Here is a 23,301-nt window from a genome sequence, read left to right on the forward strand (position 1 = left end):
AAGCTGAGATCACACCACTGCACTCCAGCCTGGGTGACAGAGCGGGACTCTGTCTCAAAGAAACAACAACAAAAAAAGACAATGTGAGAATATTGAAAGCTCAGAGAAAAGAACAACTCTCACAGACAAGGGATCTGGATAACATTTGCAGCTGATTTCTCGGCAGAAAGTGGTCTCCAGGGCCACACACTAGCCTGATTATAAGCGGTAAACTTGGAGGACCTATTTTTTTTTCACCTTGCATGGAATACCAAGGCTGAGATGCAGTTTTTCCAGAGGTGACAGCCTGTCTCACATTTCTACTTCAGCTGTGGGGTCAAGCTCTATGTGGGCGGTCTCCTGATGAAGTCACCCTGGGACAGACACTGTTCTGTCTTCTGCTTGCAGTCCTATAAAGATGCCAGGATCCCCCAGGGCATGGTAGGCACCCTCAAAGGCAGATGTGGGGAGGCCCTGGTGGACAGACCCCAGCATGCTGATGAAGTGCTTCTCTCCAGCTGCCACTGGCCCACCCACTGCACTGAACTCCACCTGGTGCTGGGGCTGTGGGGCACAGGCCTTCAGGACCCGCTCCCTTTCCTGCCCAGGAGGTCCAGGCCTGGCATCCTTATGTCCCCTGGAAAGCCCACTCCCATCCTCAGGGTAAGGAGGGCAGCTGCATGCTGGGCTGACTTGGGCCTGTCCTGGGACACCCCTGCAGGGCGGGTGCAGCAGGGGATGAGGCTCTGTGGGGTTGCTGTAGGCAGGTTAGCATGGAGCTGGGTTCTGGAAGGGTGTTGCCACGCTGCCTACTAGGACCCCTCCTCTGAGACACGGGTGCCTTGTGGGACAGTGCACAAAAGTTCCCTGGACACAAGAGGTCCCTGCGCCCCACACACAATGACCCCGCATCAGGGCCCCTGCGCCCCACACACACTGACCCTGGATCGGGGACCCTGGGCTGCAGAACCCATCCATGATGTTGCTGTGCCCCTGGCTCTGGTGGCACTGGGACCCTCCAGGCTGGGCTGAGCAGGGCCCCCCCACCAGTGTGTTCCAGCGGGAGTGGGCCTGGATTGGGGGGCAGGGATTGACACCCAAGGGGACCTGCCCCAGCCTCCTCCTGTACTGTAGGGGTTCTCATTTTCCTTGGCTGAGGGAAGTGGCCTCTCCCTGCTGAAACTTGGGGTCGGGCTGGGTGTGAGAGGAAATGGGGGTGAGCAGGACTCCAAACCTTGGGAATCCTGAGTGTGTGTTTGGGGGGGTTGGGGGGCAGGCCTATGATGTGCCTGGGAGCTGTCTGGGGGCCCTCCTGGGGAGCCAGGCTCACACACTGTTGTGTGGGACTCAACGTGGGGCAGTGTCCTGGCCAGGATGAGGAAAGCCATCACCCCGGGGTCTGCGGGAGACACATGCAGGCTAAGATCTCGCCCACCCGGCTCCCCGATCCACTGCAGCCAGAGTCCCTCAGCCTTGGCCAGGACCTGAAGTCCGAGCGCCATCCCTGGGTCTACCCGGCCAGGCGGGCACCCCCCGCTTACAGGTCATCCCCACCCCCTCCATCTGCTTCCGTTAGAGTGACAGCTACCTTGTCCTGGTGCCCTGGTTGAGGGGGGAAGCTGCCCTTGGACCCGCATCGGAGCCGCGCAGCGCCTTCTGTTGGCTGTTGTTGGAAGTGCAGCCTGGCGTGAGCAGTGCCTTTCCCTGTAGATGGGACCCAGAGCAGCACAGCTGGAAATGGGGGATGGTAACTTGTGGAGGGGATCCCCACTGTCCACTGACAGCGGCAGTAGTAGCTGCGGACTATGCAGACTCAAGACAGCCCCAGCCCATGTCAACACCAGGAGCTAAAACGGAGTCAAGGGTTTGGTGTGGGGACCAGCCGGGGGCAGGCCTGGGGAGCCCATTTGGCAATGGGGGCAGGAAGGCGCCCACTCTGGGACTGTGTCTGGGCCTGCCGGGGGTCTCCAGCCAGAGAGGGTGGGTGTGATGGGGCGCCCAACCTCGAAGGGCTGAGTGCCAGGCCGGCCCTGGGGGCCCGCGCTGCCCACACGGACTAGATGAAGTCCAGAGGCGCCCACGTCCCGCTGGCTCAGGGCACGGGCCTCAAACAGCTGCTTAATGAGTGCTGACTTCTCCTGCTCCAGCTGCGTGATGCGCTCACTCTTCTCTGTCACCTCCTGGGTGAGGAGTCGGTTCTGCTCATTCAGCATGAGGATGGTCTGCTGCTGCCGGCCCAGGGACGAAGTGGACGTGCGGGCAGGATGGGGTGGGGGGCGGAGGAGGACGTGGACAGGGCCTGGCTGGTACAGGCCGCAGCCAGCAGCTCCCTCAGGCACCGGGCCACCTCCTGTACCTTGGGCAGTAGCCGCCCCAGTGGGCGGGGGCTCCCGCAGCCCCACAGTCGGTGCTGGCGCTCCTGCACTCATTGCAGCTGCTGCTGGTACCAGCCGCGACCCCGCGCCGTCATCTCCAAAGCCTGCAACAGCACAGCCTTCTCTGCTCCAGCTTCTTTTTCTGCTTCAGCAGGCCGCAGTCCACGCCGCTGGTGATGGTGTGACTCCGACGTTCCCCTGGGGCACTAGGGGCCCGCCAGGCATCCCCTGAGTCCGCCTCCCTGGCCCTGGGCCCTGCAGGCCACTGCACCTGCGTCCGCACTCCGGCTCGGTTCCAGCGCGGTGCTCTGGGACAGCTCCGGCTCCACGGGGCGGGGCGCCGCCTCGGCCCGGGAGCACAGCTGCTCCGGGCTGCGGGCCGCGCCGCTGGGACGGCCAGATGGCCACGCACGCCCAGGGGCTGGGGCTTCCTCTCCAGGACCGTCCGCGGCTCTTCAGCGGGCGCTAACACCAGGCGCTGCCGCGGCGGCGGCGGCGGCGGCGGCGGCGGCTGGTCCCTGGTCCCGGCCGGGGCGCGTGTGGGGTCCCAGGGGCCGCCATCGGGCTCAGCAGCGTGGTGCGCAAGCCGGCCACGAAGCGCTCGAAGGTCAGGTAGCCGCTGGCCTGGGCCACCTGGCACAAGCCCTCCAGTACCCCGCGTGGCTGCTCCCACATGTTGGCGCCCTGCCAGCGAGACTGGATCTCGTGCAGGTGCCTGCAGCCGCACCGCCTGTTGTCCAGGATGTGGAACAGGGTGTGCAGGCTCTGCAGCAAGGCGCGCGGCAGCCCCTCAGTGCTGGGCGCGGGCGCAGGCACGGGGGTAGGCACGCGGCCCCGCTCGGCCACGGCGGCCATGGCCACAGGTGCCCGGGCTCGGTCCCCTCCTCCACCCGCGTGTGTTCCCGGGCGGCCCCATGGAGGGGCCGGCACAGAGCGCTCCCAGATTTTTTAAAGCTGAAAAAAATTCATTTATCTCTAAATTTGCCATACAAGTAGTGTTAAAGTCCTTCAGGTTGAAATAAATGAACTTTAGGCAGTAACTATATAAGTAAATAAGCAAGCTATATGAATATATAAAGCTCTTTGGTAAAGGTGAATACTTAAACATAAAAACAGTATTATTATAATTTTGGTTTGTAACTCCGCTTTCTGTTTTCTACAGAATTTAAAAGACAAATGCATAAAATATAATCATAAATCTGGTAGGTGGTATACAATGAATAAAGATAATTTGTTAGGTGGTATACAATGAATAAAGATATAATTTGTTACATCAATAACGTAAAAAGAGTAGAGCTATATAGCAGTAGAATTTTGGTATGTGATAAGTTGATATAAATTCAAATTAGAATGTTATAACTCTGGGATGTTGTATGTAATTCTCATAGTAACCAAAAACGAAATATTCATCGAATATAAACAAAAGAAAATGAGAATAGAAACAAAACGTGTCACTACAAAAAAAAAAAAACCTAAAGATAAAAGAAGTAAATAATTGAGAAAATGACTGGCAAAAATCAGTAACTTTGACTTATTAAAACTTTCCATGCTACATAAATCTGAAAACTCTATTTCACATAAAACTGGAGCTGAAAGAGACAAATATTTACTTATAAAGTTAAAAGTTACATAGGAAACAAACACTAATTTTTTTTAGAAAAAAATGTGAAAAGAGTAAAAATATGCCTTATACTATCATATAACTTCATGTTTTATAGCTCTGGGAAAATAGAAAATAAAATGTTCTCTTAGCATGAATCCTTCTGTGCCCCAAAAAAGCCCTATGGATTATACCATTATTACCTAAGAAGTCTATTCTCAAATGCAGCAGAGTGATAATTTTTACAAGGTAGATATTATTTTTAGATATGGAATAATATTGGTGATTTCAATTTTAATAACACTGGATTAAGATGAAATAATGAGAAGATAAAGGTCCCTCAGCAACATGACTCACAAACATTTTCAAAAGCAGTAAGAATTTACATTAATTATCTTTTTAAAGTCAATAATCTACATTTTTAATGTATGCATATAGCATAGATAATGTACTATTGCTGGGTCCATTTATTCAATGAATAATTGCCGCTATGTATCAGACATTGTCCTAGGCCTAGGAATGGATACATAAGTGAACAAAGCAAAGATTCTGGTTCTTGTAGAGTTTCCATTAAAAGACCATTTAGTAAAATTTTCTTTCCCCCAAGTTTTAAAATCCGTAAGATCATTTAACAACATGTATAAAAGTCATTGTGGGCCGGGCACGGTGGCTCACTCATACCAGGTGTGGTGACTCATAGTGCTCTGTCACCCAGGCTGGAGTGCAGTGGCACAATCTCTGCTCACTGCAACCTCTGCCTTCTGGGTACAAGTGATTCTCCTGCGTCAGCTTTCCAAGTAGCAGCGACTACAGGGGCACACCACCACACCCGGCTAATTTTTGTATTATTAGTACAGATGGGGTTTTGCCATGTTGTCCAGGCTGGTCTGGAACTCCTGACCTCAAGTGATCCCCCCACCTCAGCCTCCCAAAGTGCTGGGATTACAGATGTGAGCCACCACACCCAGCCTTATTTTCTACAACTTTGATAACTTTAGCATATACCCCAAATCTGTAAGACATAATATTATCATTCAAATGCAACTCATGGCTTCTCATTGTACTCTGACTTTCTCTAGCTTTTGAATTCTTGATTCTAATACCAGTTTTAAATCTGACACAAAAGCATGGGAGTTCTAATCAAAATCCAACCTTTTGTCATAATAAAAACTATCAAGAAATTATTAGTAGAGTTTAAGAAGGAAAATAAGCCTATTAACATAATATTTTATGCCTATGGGTCCCCAACAAAGCCTGCAGCTTCTATTTAAATATGAAATGTAAAAGTCACTACTGGATCCACAAACAGGTCTATGGTAAAGAAATTTCTCCACCTAAACAGCTCCTTTTACATGATGTTACATGTTTCTATTGTTTTTTTCATTTTGGCAAATATTGATTGAATGTCATCTTTGTGTTTGTCTATGTCCTAAGTGCTGGGATACAGAATCTGAAAAGATGGACACAGCACCTGCATTCAGGGAGTTCACACTTTTTTTTTTTTTTTTGAGACAGAGTCTTGCTCTGTCAACCAGGCTGGAGTGCAGTGGCGCGATCTCTGCTCACTGCAAGCTCCACCTCCTGGGTTCACGTCATTCTCCTGCCTCAGCCTCTCAAGTAGCTGGGATTACAGGTGCCAGCCACCGTGCCTGGCTAATTTTTGTATTTTTAGTAGAGACAGGGTTTCACCATGTTGGTCAGGCTGATCTTGAACTCCTGACCTCAGGTGGTCCACCCGCCTCAGCCTCCTAAAGTGCTGGGATTACAGGCATGAGCCCTCACACCCCACTAGGTGTTCATGCTTTAATTGGGGAAAATATACAATAAGCAAGTGAATTTTTAAAATGAAAACTGCAATCAGAGTTAAATGCTACAAAGACAATCTCACAGGAAGATGGGATGTAGAATATAAGGCTCTCAAACAGAATAATAAGAGAAACTAATATTTCTTACGATCTTTATCTTTGTATTAGTGCTCAACTGAGTCTGCCGTGCTTCAGAAGCAGCCTTCATTTTATAAAATCTATTATTTCTCCTTCCAGTTTTTTCTCTTCCTCAAGCTTCCTTATCTCCTCCTGTTGAATCATTTTGAGATGCTCGAACTTGTCCTGCAGCTGTGAAACCAATGTGCAGTTGTGACACCAAAGCACGATGTGGCTGAACACCCAAAAGAATATGCTTTTTTCTGATTATCGAACACACCCAAATCATCACAGTAGAGCATGATCTTAATAACAATCTGAAAAACTCAGGAGTTAAACACTCAGATATGGAATTTTTCTTTTCTTTCATTTTTCCTTTTTTAAGATGAAGTCTCACTCTGTTGCCCAGGCTGGAGTGCAATGGCATGATCTCAGCTCACTGCAACCTCTATCTCCTGGTTCAAGTGATTCTCCTGCCTCAGCCTCCTGAGTAGCTGGGACTACAGGCATGCACCACCACGCCCAGCTAATTTTTGTATTTTTAGTAGAGACAGGGTTTCACCACGTTGGCCAGTCTGATCTCGAACTCCTGATCTCAGGTGATCCTTCCACTGTGGCCTCCCAAAAACTTTTTTTTTTTAATATAGAGACAAGGTCTCACTATGTTGCCCAGGCCGGTCTCAAACTCCCAAGCTCAAGTGATCCTCCCACCTCAGCTTTCCGAAGTGCTGGGACTAACTGGATGCAGTGGCTCATGCTTGTAATCTCAGCACTTTGGGAGACCAAGGCAGGAGGATACAAATACAAAATTAGCCAGGCGTGGTGATGCATGCCTGTAATCCCAGCTACTTGGGAGGCTGAGGCAGGAGAATCACTTGAACCCAGGAGGCGGAGGTTCTGGTGAGCCAAGATTACACCACTGCACTACAGCCTGGGCAACGAGCGAAACTCTATCTCAAAAAAAAAATTGCATATCTTGACACAAATGAAGATAAAAAACAACATATCAATAGTTACGAGATACAGCAAAAGCAGTTTAAGTTCACTCTCAATAAATGCCTATATTAAGAAAAAAGAAAAAGATCAAATAATGTAATTTCACACCTCAAGGAAAGAGAAAAAGAAAAACCAAGTGCAAAGTCAGTAAAAGCAAGAAAATAGTAAAAATTGGGCTAGGCGCGGTGGCTCACACCTGTAATCCCAGCACTTTGGGAGGCCAAGGCGGGCAGATCACCTAAGGTCAGGAGTTCGAGACCAGACTGACCAACATGGAGAAACCCCGTCTCTACTAAAAACACAAAATAAGCCGGGCGTGGTGGTGCATGCCTGTAATCTCAGCTACTTGAGAGGCTGAGGCACGAGAATTGCTTGAACCCGTGAGGCAGAGTTTGTGGTGAGCAGAGATCATGCCATTGCATTCCAGCCTGGGCAACAAGAGTGAAACGCTGTCTCAAAAAAAAAAAAAAAAAGTAAAAATCATAGCAGAAATAAGTAAGCTATACAACAAAAATAAGAGAAACAACAGCAAAAAAAATTAGTGAACTAAATCTGTTTTTAAAAGATAAACAACCCTTAGAAAAACTAAGAAAAAAAGAGAAAACTCAAACAAATAAAATCAGAAATGAAAGGTGATACATTACTGCTGATACCAAAGAAATACAAATGATGAGACTACTATGAAAAATTATAAGCCAATAAAATTTGATAACCTAACAAAGAAATTGGATAAACTTTGTTAATAAATTCCTATAACCACATAATCTACAAAGATTGCATCATGAAGAAACTGAAAATCTGAAAAGACTACTAATAGGTAAGGAGACTTAATCAGTAACAAAAAATGCTACCAAAGAAAAGGTAGTACTAGGTGACTTTTCTGGGGAAGGCTACAAAACATTTAAAATTGAAATAGTAGGCCATGTGCAGTGGCTCATGCTTGTAATCCCAGCAGTTTAAGAGGCTGAAGTAGGCAGATCACTTGAGCTCAGGAGTTCAAGACCAGCCTGGACAACATAGTGAGACCCCATCTCTACTAAAAGTACAAAAAAAAATCCAGGCAGGGTGGTGCATGCCTGTGGTCCCAGCTACTCAAGAAGCTGAAGTGGAAGGATCACTTGGGCCTGAGAAATGGAGGTTGCAACAAGCTGAGATAGCACCACTTCACTCCAGCTTGGGTGACAGAGTGAAATCTTGTCTTAAATAAATAAATAATATGGAAATAGTACAAAAATATATCCCAAACTCTTCCAAAGAATTGGAGAGTACGCTTCTTCTTTTTCTTCTTATTTTTTTTTTTTTTGAGATGAAATCTTGCTCTGTTTCTAAGGCTGGAGTGCAGTGCAGTGGTGTGATCTCAGCTCACTGCAACTTTCACCTCCTGGGTTCAAGTGATTCTCCTGTCTCAGCCTCCTGAGTAGCTAGGATGACAAGTGTGCACCACCACGCCTGGCTAACTTTTGTATTTTTAGTAGAGATGGGGTTTCATCATGTTGGCCAGGCTGGTCTTGAACTCCTGACCTGAGGTGATCTGCCTGCCTTGGCCTCCCAAAGTGCTGGGATTACAGGCATGAGCCACCATGTCCAGCCAGGATAATACACTTCTAAATGCATTTGAAGAAGACATTATTACTCTGATACTACAGCCAGAAGAGGACACTATGAGAAAAAAAAAATTATAGGCCAACATTTGTGATAAGCAAACTAGCAAATCCTCAACAAAATACTAGCAAACTGAATTAGATCGCACATTAAATACCAGATAGTCCAAGTGGAATTTATTCTTGTAATGCAAGGATGATTCAACTACACAAATCAATAAATGTGACCACATGCAGAAAAACAAAATTAGATCTTTATGTCAAACCATATGCAAATCTCAACTCAAAATGGATGAAAGACTTAACTGCTGTAAGATCTAAAGCTGTACAACTACTTTAAAAAATTAGGGATAAGCTCCTTAACTTGGTCAGAGCAATGATTTTTTGGATACAAACTCCAAAGCATAGACAACATAAGCAAAAATGGACAAATAAAATTATATCAAACTAAAAAGCTCCTGCACAGCCAAAAAAAAATCAACAGAGTAAAGAAAAGAACCATGAAATGTGAGAAAATATGAGAAATGTGAGAAATACATCTGATAAGGGGTTAATGCCCAAAATATACAAGAACTCAAACAATTCAATAGTATGAAAACAACCTCATTCCAAAAATGGGCAATGACCCTGTAATTTTTTTTTCTTTTTTTTTCTTTTTTTTGAGATGGAGTCTCACTCTGTCACCCAAGCTGGAGTGCAGTGGTGTGATCTGGGCTCACCGTAACTTCCACCTCCCCGGTTCAAGCGATTCTCCTGCCTCAGCCTCCTGAATAGCTAGGACTACAGGTTTGTGCCACCACATCTGGCTAATTTTTGTATGTTTAATAGAGACAGGGTTTCACCATGTTGGTCAGGCTGGTCTTGAACTCCTGACCTCAAATGATCTGCCCACATCCGGACCTCAAATGATCCGCCCACCTCAGCCTCCCAAAGTGTTGGAATTACAGGCATAAGCCACTGCGCCTGGCTGAATCTGAACATTTTTTAAAAGAAGACATAAAGTCCTTGCCCATGCCTATGTCCTGAATGGTAATGCCTAGGTTTTCTTCAAGGGTTTTTATGGTTTTTGGTCTAACGTTTAAGTCTTTAATCCATCTTGAATTGATTTTTGTATAAGGTGTAAGGAAGGGATCCAGTTTCAGCTTTCTACATATGGCTAGCCAGTTTTCCCAGCACCATTTATTAAATAGGGAATCCTTCCCCCATTGCTTGTTTTTCTCAGGTTTGTCAACGATCAGATAGTTGTAGATATGCGGCGTTATTTCTGAGGGCTCTGTTCTGTTCCATTGATCTATATCTCTGTTTTGGTACCAGTACCATGCTGTTTTGGTTACTGTAGCCTTGTAGTATAGTTTGAAGTCAGGTAGTGTGATGCCTCCAGCTTTGTTCTTTTGGCTTAGGATTGACTTGGCAATGCGGGCTCTTTTTTGTTTCCATATGAACTTTAAAGTACTATTTTCCAATTCTGTGAAGAAAGTCATTGGTAGCTTGGTGGGGATGGCATTGAATCTGTAAATTACCTTGGGCAGTATGGCCATCTTCACGATATTGATTCTTCCTACCCATGAGCGTGGAATGTTCTTCCATTTGTTTGTATCCTCTTTTATTTCATTGAGCAGCGGTTTGTAGTTCTCCTTGAAGAGGTCCTTCACATCCCTTGTAAGTTGGATTCCTAGGTACTTTATTCTCTTTGAAGCAATTGTGAATGGGAGTTCACTCATGATTTGGCTCTCTTTTTGTCTGTTGTTGGTGTATAAGAATGCTTGTGATTTTTGTACATTGATTTTGTATCCTGAGACTTTGCTGAAGTTGCTTATCAGCTTAAGGAGATTTTGGGCTGAGACAATGGGGTTTTCTAGATATACGATCATGTCATCTGCAAACACCAAAAGCAATGGCAACAAAAGCCAAATTGACAAATGGGATCTAATTAAACTAAAGAGCTTCTGCACAGCAAAAGAAACTACCATCAGAGTGAACAGGCAGCCTACAAAATGGGAGAAAATTTTTGCAACCTACTCATCTGACAAAGGGCTAATATCCAGAATCTACAATGAACTCAAACAAATTTACAAGAAAAAACAAACAACCCCATCAAAAAGTGGGCAAAGGACATGAACAGACACTTCTCAAAAGAAGACATTTATGCAGCCAAAAAACACATGAAAAAATGCTCACCATCACTGGCCATCAGAGAAATGCAAATCAAAACCACAATGAGATACCATCTCACACCAGTTAGAATGGCGATCATTGAAAAGTCAGGAAACAACAGGTGCTGGAGAGGATGTGGAGAAATAGGAACACTTTTACACTGTTGGTGGAACTGTAAACTAGTTCAACCATTGTGGAAGTCAGTGTGGCGATTCTTCAGGGATCTAGAACTAGAAATACCATTTGACCCCACCATCCCATTACTGAGTATATACCCAAAGGACTATAAATCATGCTGCTATAAAGACACATGCACACGTATGTTTATTACGGCACTATTCACAATAGCAAAGACTTGGAACCAACCCAAATGTCCAACAATGATAGACTGGATTAAGAAAATGTGGCACATATACAACATGGAATACTATGCAGCCATAAAAAATGATGAGTTCATGTCCTTTGTAGAGACATGGATGAAATTGGAAATCATCATTCTCAGTAAACTATCGCAAGAACAAAAAACCAAACACCGCATATTCTCACTCATAGGTGGGAATTGAACAATGAGAACACATGGACACGGGAAGGGGAACATCACACTCTGGGGACTGATGTGGGGTTGGGTGGGGGAGGGATGGCGATGGGAGATATACCTAATGCTAGATGACGAGTTGGTGGGTGCAGCACACCAGCATGGCACATGTATACATATGTAACTAACCTGCACATTGTGCACATGTACCCTAAAAAAGTATAATAATAATAAATAATAAATAAGACATAAAAGGCAAATAGGGATATGAAAAAATACTCAACCTCATTAATCATCAGAGAGATGCTAATTTAAACCACAATTAGATGGCACTTCATATCTGTTAGAATGGCTATTACCAAAAAAAGAAAGATAAGTGTTTACAATAATGATTTTATAAAATGTTGATGAAAATGTAAATCAGTACAGCTATTATGAAAAACAATATGGGAATTCATTAAACAATTGAAAATAGAATAACCATATGGTTCAGCAACCCCACTAATAGTTACATATTCAAAGGAAATAAAATCAGTATGTCAAAGAGATATCCACACTTTCATGTTTATTGCAGCATTAATTAACAGTAATCAAGATATGTAATCAATCCTAAGGGACCACATAGTTGAGATATCAAAAAGAAACTAATCCCCAGAAAGAAAGAAAAAAAAGAAGCAGACGTACAGGAATAAGGTTCATAACTAAGGGAAGTGAGGTGGGAGAGAATGAGAAAATTTAAATGGTTGCTTTGGTTTCTGGTCACTTCCTAGTTTCAGTTTAAGTCTTCATGAGATTCAGCTATGCCTCTTGTTCTTGGATGCCATGACATACCCCTGTATACATCCAGACTTTTCCTTTGTACCTAAGCTAATGGATTTTTTTTTTTTTTTGAGAAGGAGTCTCACTCTTGCCCAGGCTGGAGTGCAGTGGCGCGATCTTGGCTCACTGCAACCTCCACCTCCCAGTTTCAAGCAATTCTCCTGCCTCAGCCTCCCAAGTAGCTGGAATTAAAAGCATGCACCACGAGGTCTGGCTAATTTATGTATTTTTAGTTGAGGCGAGGTTTCATCATGTTGGCCAGGCTGGTCTCAAACTCCTGACCTTAGGTGATCTGCCTGCCTCCGTCTCCCAAAGTGCTGGAATTATAGGTTTGAGCCAGCACACCCGGCCAAAATTTTTATTACTTATATTTCAACTGTCTTTGAGTGAGACATCTGGCCTATAGCGCCTAATTACCAATTTATTTTTATGAAAAAGGAAGTTCATGTTCCAATTTACCTAACAACACTAAATGTTCTTAAACTAAAGCCACCTACACTTGAGAGAAAGAAATTATGGTTTCGAAAATGTCTTCACCAAAAACATATTTGTGGCAATTAAAACTATATTAATAGCCTTCTTTTCCATTTTATTAGAAATAGCATGGAATAAAATAATTTACCAACTTAAAATTTTCTCATTAATCAAGGCCAGCATTAGTCAACATTTGCTTATTTATAAAAGTGAAGACAATTTTCTAGTGCATTAATAGCATTAGACAGTACAAGACTCTTCTCAAAAGTAAATAGCTTGGGTTTGTCACAAATTAAACTTTGTGCATGAAAATTTAAATTATAAATAAAATAAATAAATTTTTATAAAATGATCTTAAGGGTTATTTAAATGGAAAATTATCTAAGTTCTCTTGAAAAAACACTACAGACTATACTTTTGTAAAGGCTATATTCCAATCTACATGGTAAAAAGTTACTTTTTGAAAAACAGCAAGTATCCTCCAAAAACTAAACTCTTGAGATTAAACGCCCAAATTAATTGGGCACCTAAAAATTAGTGCAAATTATATCCAACTTCAGTACTGACTTCTTTTTTGGCTTCTTTAAATGTTGCTTCTTTCTCCTTGACTCGCTGCATAAATCTCTGTTTCAACTCTTCTTCTTGCCTCTGACATTGATCATAGAACTCTTGTCTTTTGGCTTCAGAGATTTCTTGAAAACTAAAGAGAAATGTTTTCTTAGTCTTATATTAAAATGAGGTAGGAGAATCGCTTGAACCTGGGATGAGGAGGTTGCAGTGAGCCAAAATTGTGCCACTGCACTCCAGCCTGGGAGACTGAGCAAGACTCCATCTCAAAAAAAAAAATGCTAGTATAAACATGTAAAAAATATATATTGTATGTAACGTCCTATATAAGGAAATTTGCCAACATTCTCTCATGTTTAGCAGCACAAAATGGAAATTTCCATATCATAAGATGTAAAAACCAAGGCATAATACTTAAGATCAGAGTATATAGAGAGTATATGTAAAGAATACTAGAATTTTCCAACACTTGTATGAGTGAATTCTTATCCCCATCACTTTCCAGCATATCATACTTCTTCACATCTTTTGACAATAAAATTCAGGGAAACCTCTAATGTATGAGACAATTTTCAAAAATAGTCTAAAATAAAGCAAAGAGTCTTTCAAGATATTATTCATTTAAGATAGTCAAATTTTTAGTATCTGCAGAGAACAACAAATGATATAACTGGATTATATACACTACAGTGCCATATTTTTGCAGCACGAGTCCTACTTGTGGTTTTTTTTTTTGAGGCAGAGTCTTGCTTTGTTGCCCAGGCTGGAGTGCGGTGGCATGATCTTGGCTCATTGCAACCTCCGCTGACCAGGTTCAAGTGATTCTCCTGCCTCAGCCTCCAGAGTAACTGGGATTACAGGCACCCGCCACCATGCCCGGATAATTTTTTTTGTATTTTTAGTAGGGACAGGGTTTCACCATGTTGGACAGGCTGATCTTAAACTCCTGACCTCAGGTGATCTGCCTGCCTCGGCCTCCCAAAGTGCTGGGATTACAGGCAGGAGCCACCACACCCAGCTGTATTCTTCTTCAAGTTAGAGAAGTACACCTGCTCTCAAACTTTTCTCATTTAACTTCCAGGACACTGCACTACAGCTTTTCAGCTGGTTCCTCCATCAAACTCTTCTTAATATCTTTTGTCAAACTTTACTAATATTTTTCTACCTTTTTCTTTATCTTTTTTTTATTTTGAGATGAAGTCTAGCTCTGTTGCCCAAGCTGGAGTGCAGTGATGCAATCTCGGCTCACTGCAAACTCCACCTCCTGGGTTCAAGTGATTCTCCAGCCTCAGACTCCCGAGTAGCTGGGATTACAGGCGCACACCACCATGCCCAGCTAATTTTTGTATTTTTTGTAGAGACGGGGTTTCACCATGTTAGCTAAGCTGGTCTTGAACTCCTGACCTCAGATGATCCACACACCTCGGCCTCCCAAATTGTTGGGGTTACAGGCATGAGCCACTGTGCCCAGCCTATCCTGTCTTTCATATAATAAATATACCTTTCATATAAATACAAAAAATAGAATACTAGGTTTTTTCTTCAATACACATTTCAGCTTATATACATATTGTACACACATATTTCAGCATAAAAATGAGATCTCACATTGTGTTGTTCCTACTAACTATCTCTATCTTCATCAAAAGATGATAAAAACATCTAACATTCAAGATGTTTTCTTTAGGATGGTTCAAGATGGGAGAAGTATAATTATTCTCATGCCCAAATTATTGTACCTTGTGTTTGTAGGGGACTCCTAAATTATCCATTTGGTTGTGTTAGCAATATTTTTACTCACATAACTGGCTGGTTCCCACATCTGCAAAGCCCATTTTCTGCAGTTTTTGGTACCTATAACATTCATAGTGCTGAGTGTGGGTTTTTTCTTTTAGATTTTCCATATTGGTACAAAGAAGCGTATCTCAGAGCTTAATGAAGTCACAGTGATTTTCATTTTCCACTAGTAAAAAAATAATAATGAATCAACCACACTCATTATCAATCCCTGACAATCATGAATGAATGAAATCATGAAATAATGAATGAATACATGAGTAAAAAACACATTTAAAACAACACACAACTGAACAATTTGATTAATAGCTATAATTCTTTAAACCATGTAAGTGTGGTTTTACTACACATACCAACTATAGGCAGAGATTATTTATAGGTTAGCAAATTTGCTTTAAAGTTATTACCTGAAGAATAAGCAGGAAAGAGTGAAATATTTTATATGCATATATGCTATAGGTTTTTATTAACAATTGTGTTGTATGTTATAAACTACCTCTGGGTATTTTGGAGTGCTAACAGAATATGTAATATAACATCACTAGTGTAAATAATTTTATCAAAGTAAATTCTGCTAGCAAAAAGGCCTTACAATTATACATACTTTAGTTGGAAAGATATTCCATGCAATTAGAAACTAAAAGAGGGAGCACAGAGAGCTATACTCCCATCACAGAAGATAGACTTTAAGTCAAAAACTGTAAAGTGATATGAAGAAGGTCATATAATGATGAAGAGGTCAGTTCATTAAAAAAAATTGTAAATATATATGGACCCAATATCAGAGCTTCTAAATATATAAGGCAAATATTAACAGACCTGAGGGGGAGATAGACTATATTACAATAATAGTAAGAAACTTACATACCCTACTTTCAGAAATGGATAGATTATCCAGCCAGAAAATCAGTAAAAAAAAAAAAATGTCAGATTTAAACTACACTTTAGACCAAACAGACCTAATGGACATATGTGGAATATTTCATCTGACAGCAATGTAATACACATACTTCTCAAACAAACACAAGACATTCTTCAGGACAGATTATATGTTAGGCCACAAAATAAGTCTTAATATATTTTAAAAGACTGAAATAAAAATGTGAGTGCAGATGTCTTTTGACAGATCAATTTCATTCCACTAGGGTACATACCCAGAAGTGGTACTGCTGGATCATACAGTAATACTATTTTTAGTTTTTGAGGAACGTTTATATTATTTCCCAAAATGGCTGTACCAACTTAAATTCCCACCAATGATGTTTAAGAATTCCCTTTTCTCTTGGGAATGTATATAAACTGCTGGTGGGAATATAAATTAGTTCAGCCATTGTGAAAAGTAGTTTGATAATTTCTTTCTTTCTTTCTTTCTTTTTTTTTTTGAGACAGAGTTTCACTCTTGTCACCCAGGCTGGAGTGCAGTGGTACGATCTCAGCTCACTGCAACCTCTGTCCTCCTCTTGGGTTCAAGTGATTCTCCTGCCTCAGCTTCTCGAGTAGCTGGGATTACAGATACCCACCACCACGCCCAGCTAATTTTTGTATTTTCAGTAGAGATGGAGTTTCACCATGTTGACTAGGCTGGTTTCAAACTCCTGATCTCAGGTGACCCGCCCTTTTCAGCCTCCCAAAGTGCTGGGATTACAGGCATGAGCCACCGTGCCCAGCCTGACAATTTCTTAATGAAGTTAAAACAGAACTACCATTTGACCCAGCAATCCCGTTACTGGGTTTATACCCAAAGGAATATATATTGTTCTACCATAAAGACATAGGCATGTGTATCACAGCACTATTCACAATAACAAAGACATAGAATCAACCTAAATGCCCATCAGTGGTAGACTGGATAGAGAAAACATACATATACACCATGGAATACTGCACAGCCATAAAAAAAAGAACAAGATCGTGTCCTTTGCAGCAACATGAATGAAGCTGAAGCCATTATCCTAAGTGATGTAATGCAGGAACAGAAAACCAAATATCACATACTCTCTTTTACAAGTGGGAGATAAATATTGAGAACACATGAACACAAACAAAGGAACAACAGACACTGAGGCCTCCTTGAGGGTGGGAGGAGAGTGAGGATAGAAAAACTACTATGTTTTTCCTTTTTTTTTTTTTTTTTTTAGTATACGTGCTGCCGAAGCGAGCATTTTGTTTGTTTGTTTTTGAGATGGAGTCTCGCTCTGTTGCCAAGGCTGGAGTGCAATGGCACAATCTCGGCTCACTGTAACCTTGTAACCTCCACCTCCCAGGTTCAAGAAATTCTCCTTCCTCAGTCTCTTAAGTAGCTGGGATTACAGGCGCACGCCACCATGCCCGGCTAATTTTTGTATTTTTTAGTAGAGATGGGGTTTTGCCATGTTGGTTAGGCTCAGGTGATCCACACGCCTCGGCCTGCCAAAGTACTGGGATTACAGACTCGAGCCACTGCGTCCAGCCAGTACTATGCTTATTATGTGTGATGAAGTAATCTGTACACCAAACTCCCATGACATGGAATTTGCCTACATAACAAACTTGCACATGTACCCCTGAACATAAATACAAATTTTTTTAAAAAAGAATTCTCTTTTCTCCATATGCTTGCCAGCACTTGTTTATCGTTTGTCTTTTTGATAATAGTCATTCTGACAGACATGAGATGATACTTCATCATGTGTTTAATTCACATTTTCCTGATGATTAGAGATGCTATTTTTTTCATATTTCTTTTGGCCATTTGTGTTTCTTCTTTTGAGAAATGCCTATTCAGATCCTTTGCCCATTTTTCCTTGTGTTGTTTTCTTGCTATTGAGTTGTTAGAGTTACAGCAAAAGTATTGTATATTTTGGACATTAACCCCTTATCAGATGTATAATTTGAAAATATTTTTTTCCAATCTCTGGGTTATATCTTCATGCTATTAATTGTTTCTTTTTGTTTTGTTGCTGGTGCTTTTGAAGTTCTTTTTTCAATTTTATTTTATTTGAGGCAGAGTCTCGCTCTGTCACCCAGGCTGGAGTTCAGCGGCATGATCTCAGCTCACTGCAACCTCTGCCTCTCAGATTCAAGCGATTCTCCCGCCTCAGCCTCCAGAGTAGCTGGGATTACCGGCACCCGCCACCACACCCAGCTAATTTTTGTATTTTTAGTACACGGGGTTTCACCATGTTGGTCAGGCTGGTCTGAAACTCCTGACCTTAGGTGATCCACCCGCCTCAGCCTCCCAAAGTGCTGAGATTACAGGCGTGAGTCACTGCACCCTGCCAGCTTTTGGAGTTCTATTCAAGAAATAATTGTCATGACCAATGTCATGGAGGTTTTGCCCTATGTTTTGTTCTAATAGCTTTACAATTTTAAGTATTGAGTTTAAGACTTTTATGCATTTTGAGTTGATTTTTGTGCATGCTGTGAGATAAGAATCCAATTTTATTCTTCTGTGTGTGAATATCCAGTTTTATCCAGTGAAGAGACCATACTGTGCCCAGTATATGTTCTTGGCACCTTGGTCAAAAATCAATTGACTATACTTAAGTTTATTTATGGGCATTCTATCCTGTTATGTTGATTAATGTGTCTGTTTTTATGCCAGTGCCATGCTGTTTGGATTACAATTGCTTTATAATATATCTTGAAATCAAGGAGTACAATACTTTCAGCTGTGCTGTTTTCTGCCAAAATTGTTTTGACTATGTAGGGTTTCTTCTAGTTTTGTATAATTTTAGGATTTTTTTCTACTTCTGTGAAAAATGACTTAGGAATTTTGATAGGAATGGTATTAAATCTGTAGAGCACTTTGTGTAGTATGGACATTTTAACAATATTATTTCTTCTAATCATGAACATGGGGTAACTTTCTATTTATTTGTGTCTTCTCCAATTTTTTTTAAACACAAAACCAGCATGTATTGAAAGCAGGTATCAGCTCTGATTACAACAAATCAGCTTAGAGATACCATTACTCAGAAGAAAAATATATACAAAATATATATGTGTGTGTGTGTGTGTGTGTAATATATACAATATACACAAAAATCTCAAAGAAAGGAGAACAAAAGAACTTAAAAGAATTAAACTTGAAAGGTACTGTATTACTAAAATGGTCTTGTTGTAAAGTAATAACAAATACCACAATGAGCCCTACTTGAGAAAACCATGTGCCCTCAAGCCTGGGGGTGAGGACTCTAGTTCTCAAATTCTTAGAACACAGCACAGGATTCTCTGGGGCAGAGAGGCTGGCTGCAGCATGAGGGCCTCACTGTTGACTCCATTTAACAAAGTCCATGCCCCAGACACAGGCTAAACACAGGGAATGAGGCCACCAGGCAAATCACACCCGCCCCTGCCCCCATGAGCCCCATAAAAGAGAAGTGGTTTCTGAAATCTACAGACTTGGCAGGGACCACTGGGCCATAGATAGCTTAGAGAGAATTATTTTGTGATCAGTCACATAAAAACCCTAGAATCTAAGCCCTACAATTCCCTTATCCAAATTCCCACTGACTAGGGAGGTAGAAGAGTAAGACGTGGAAGCTGTCACCAAACCAGTATTTGGTCTTCTGTAAACAGGGATAAACATAAAACACTGTTTCAGCCAGGCACAGAGGCTCATGCCTGTAATCCTGGCACTACAGAAGGCCGAGACAGGTGGATCACTTAAGGTCAGAAGTTCAAGAACAGCCTGGCCAACATGGTGAAACCTCATCTCTAGTAAAAATACAAAAATTCACCAGGCGTAGTGGCACATGCCTGTAATCCCAGCTACTTGGGAGGCTGAAGCAGGAGAATTTCTTGAATCTGGGGGACGGAAGTTGCAGTGAGCCAAGATCATGCCATTTCACTCCAGCCTGGGTGACAGAGCAAGACTCTATTTCAAAAAAAAACCCAAAGAACAAAAAAACAAACACTGTTTCACAAGTGGGCTTCAAAGAACTACTGGACACAGCAGGTGAAAGATCCCAAAGTCCCATTGAGCACCTCCCACAGGAGGAGGAGGAGGAAAAGGAGGGGAAGGGGGAGGAGAGATGAGTGCCAGAGGGGAGATGTGCCTGTTCCCTGCTGAGGTTACTGCTGCCAACTGTTCCGCTCTGCTGATTTGTACAGTTCCCCCTACTTTCTGGAATAGCCCTCTCATGGCCCAAATCTCACTTCTCTGAGCCTAAACCCCCCAGTCTCAAGCATAGAGAGCAGAAATGCCAGATGCAAAGGCTTTCTGGGTAGGGGTGGTGGAGGCAGTCTTCTAGAGAACACGGAGTTCTTGTGCACCACCTCGGTTGCAGGCAGGGCAGGGCAAAGAGGATGCTGAGGTACAGGGGGCAGAAGGCAGCCGCTCAGTGGGCAGGGAAGATTCAGCTGGAGACTGACAGGATGTTTCCATGGCATGGTCCCTGTAAGCAATGGCTGGGGTCAGCTGGGAGGGAGGGCTGAACAGCATAGCTCTACCTAACTGGTGTGGGAAGACCATGTCTCTCCCCTTCCTGAATTCCGCCAGAGGAACATGGCTCCTAGCTTTGGAACTTTACACTCAAACAATAAGCCTGAAGGGAAGAAGTCTTGGCTGGGTGCAGTGGCTCAAGCCTGTAATCCCAGCACGTTGCGAGTCCAAGACGGGGGGATTACCTGAGGTCAGGAGTTCAAGACCAGCCTGGTCAACGTGGTGAAACCCTGTCTCTATTTAAAATACAGAAAATTAGCTGGGCATGGTGGCAGGCACCTGTAATCCCAGCTACTCAGGAGGCTGAGGCAAGAGAATCACTTGAACCAGGGAGGCAGAGGTTGCAGTGAGTCAAGATCATGCCATTGCACTCCAGTCTGGGTGATAAGAGCAAAACTCTCTCCCAAGGGAAAAAAAAAAAGTCCATCCTGTCAACTTTGGCTTCTCATTTATGGGTGTGTGTGCTGCTGCAGATTTGGGCAAGATGTTTGGAGAGCTTCTTAATGTTTCCCAAGGCCTGCGGATCTAGCTGGGCAATACTGAGCCTCTGCAAGTCACTGGCAAAAAATCACATGCACTCTTTGCCACCCGCTGGCACAGTGAGGAAGATCTCTTTGCTATGGGCAAGAGGGCTGCCATTTCCTGAGATGTTGTAATTCCGCTCTCCTGTGGCAGGAGTGCACAGGCCAGGGATCATGAAGACCCTCAAGTCAAACGTGGGTATCAGGCCTGGAGTTGGTTTCACTATGGACACGTCCAATCAACCCACAGTTCGGGTAACAGTGTTAGCACAGCTTGACCTTTCTCTTCTGCCTTTTCCTTGTACAGACTGAGTTCTCTTCTTGGATGGAGTTCACCTTTTGACTCTTGCAGTTTGAAGATCCCTGCGTTTATTTTCCTCTTCTTCATTCTCTTCCACTATCATTTCATCTACTTGTATCACCTTTCATGCTTTAGTAGATTTCAGGGGTGTTTGAATAGCTTCTGCGGTTAGTTTGCTTATTTCGGTGATATCCAGGTCAGCTGTTGCTGCCTCTTCTAAGCCTTGTTTGTTTCCTCCAAAGGAGAAGTAGTTAAGACATTCATCTTTGCGCAGTGCCTTTGGGAGCCACAGGATCTGGATGTTGTAGAGGTTATCCACCTCCTTGAAGAGGTTCTGCCTGACTGACTCAATTGGCTTGATTCATATTTCCATTTCACGGTCGAAGTCTTTAAGAAAGGAGGTGAGCTTCCACCTCCCTAAGGAGTTGGTCTTGGCTACCCAACTGCTGCCCTTCCTAGGAGCCATGATGCTCGGTGGAGGCTGCGGGGAGCAACAGATAAGGAGTAGGAAGGCAAACTCTTCTTCAATTTTAAATCGAGTTTTACAGCTTTTTTTTTTTGAGGTGGAGTCTTGCTCTGTTGCCCAGGCTGGAGTGCAGTGGTGCGATCTCAGCTCACTGCAATATCCCCCTCCCAGGTTCAAGAGATTCTCTTGCCTCAGCCTCCCAAGTAGCTGAGATTACAGGCATGCACCACCACATCTGGCTAATTTTTATTTTTTTCTTTTTTAGATGGAGTTTTGCTCTTGTTGCCCAAGCTGGAGAGCAATGGTGCAATCTCGGCTTACCACAAACTCTGCCTCCAGGGTTCAAGCACTTCTCCTGCCTCGGCCTCCCGAGTAGCTAGGATTAAAGGTGTGCACCACCACGCCCAGCCAATTTTGTATTTTTAGTAGAGACGGGGTTTCTCCATGTTGGTCAGGCTGGTCTCAAACTCCTGACCTCAGGTGATCTGCACGCCTTAGCCTCCCAAAGCGCTGGGATTAGAGGTGTGAGCCACTGCACCCAACCTAATTTTTCTATTTTTTTAGTGGAGATGGGGTTTCGCCATGTTGGCCAGGCTGGTCTTGAACTCCTGACTTCAGGTGATCTGCCAGCCTCTGCCTCCTAAAGTGCCGGGATTACAGGTGTGAGCCACTGCACCCAGTGGTTTTTTGTTTTTTTTTTTTGAGACAGAGTCTTGCTCTGTCACCCAGGCTGGAGTGCAGTGGTGCAATCTCGGCTCACTGCAATGTCCACCTCCCGGGTTCAAGTGATTCTCCTGCCTCAGCCTCATGAATACCTGGGATTACAGGTGCCCACCACCACACATGGCTAAGTTTTTGTATTTTTAGTAGAGATGGGGTTTTGCCATGTGGGCCAGGCTGGTCTCAAGCTCCTGGCCTCAAGTGATTCACCCGCCTCAGCCTCCCAAAGTGCTGAGATTACAGGTGTGAGCCACCGCACCTGGCCAAGATTTACAGTTCTTAGTGCGCAGATATTTTACTTCCTTGGTCAGATTTATTCCTAAGCGTTATATTTGTCATCATTATTCACAATAGCCAAGATATGGAAGCAATCTAAGTGCCCATCAACAAGATGCAGAATAAAATACTGTAGAGCTTTAAAAAAGAATGAAATCATGTCATGTGTAAAACATGAATGAAACTGTAGGACACTATGCTAAAAAAAAGTAAACCAGGCACAGAAGGACAAATACTGCATAATCTCACTTATATGTGGTAACTAAAAACGTCACTCTCACAGAAATACAGAGTAGACAGGTGGTGACTGGAGGAAAATGGGGAGGCAGAGGGATGGGGAAATGGAAAATACTGATCAAACGGTACAAAATTTTAGTTAGACTAGAGGAGTAAGCTTCAGTGATCTATTGCACTGCATGGTGCCCAAAATTAATAATAAGCTACTGTATATTTCAAAATTGCTAAAATGGGGACTGGAGTGAAGGAAGGTGGCTGAATAGAACCCCTCATCAGTCATCCCCCTACGTAAACACCAAATTGAACAATTATCCATTCAAGAAAGCACCTTCATAAGAATGAAAAATCAGGTGAGCAATCACAGTACCTGCTTTTAACATTATATCAAGAAAGGAGGCACTGAAGATTGTAGTAAAGAGTCTTGTGTAGCCTATGCCTGCTGACATTCATCCCCCAGCAGCACCATACTGAACAGAGAGAGAATCTGTGTGCTTTGGGGAGGGAGAGTGAAGTGATCGTGGGACTTTGCATTGGAA

At 43.2% G+C, this 23,301-nt stretch overlaps 3 pseudogenes; all 3 read right to left on the reverse strand.

The window, feature by feature from the left end:
• Positions 1-1,826: 1,826 nt before the first annotated feature.
• Positions 1,827-3,274, reverse strand: LOC129398322 (suppressor APC domain-containing protein 2-like; annotated as a pseudogene).
• A 1,706-nt stretch (positions 3,275-4,980) lies between these two features.
• LOC117980983 (septin-14-like) overlaps positions 4,981-23,301 on the reverse strand; it is a 44,089-nt pseudogene continuing 25,768 nt past the window's right edge.
• On the reverse strand, positions 20,496-22,860 carry LOC129398157 (borealin-like; annotated as a pseudogene).

This window comes from Pan paniscus, chromosome 6, assembly GCF_029289425.2.
Source record: "Pan paniscus chromosome 6, NHGRI_mPanPan1-v2.0_pri, whole genome shotgun sequence".
In the NCBI taxonomy this organism is placed as follows: domain Eukaryota; kingdom Metazoa; phylum Chordata; class Mammalia; order Primates; family Hominidae; genus Pan; species Pan paniscus.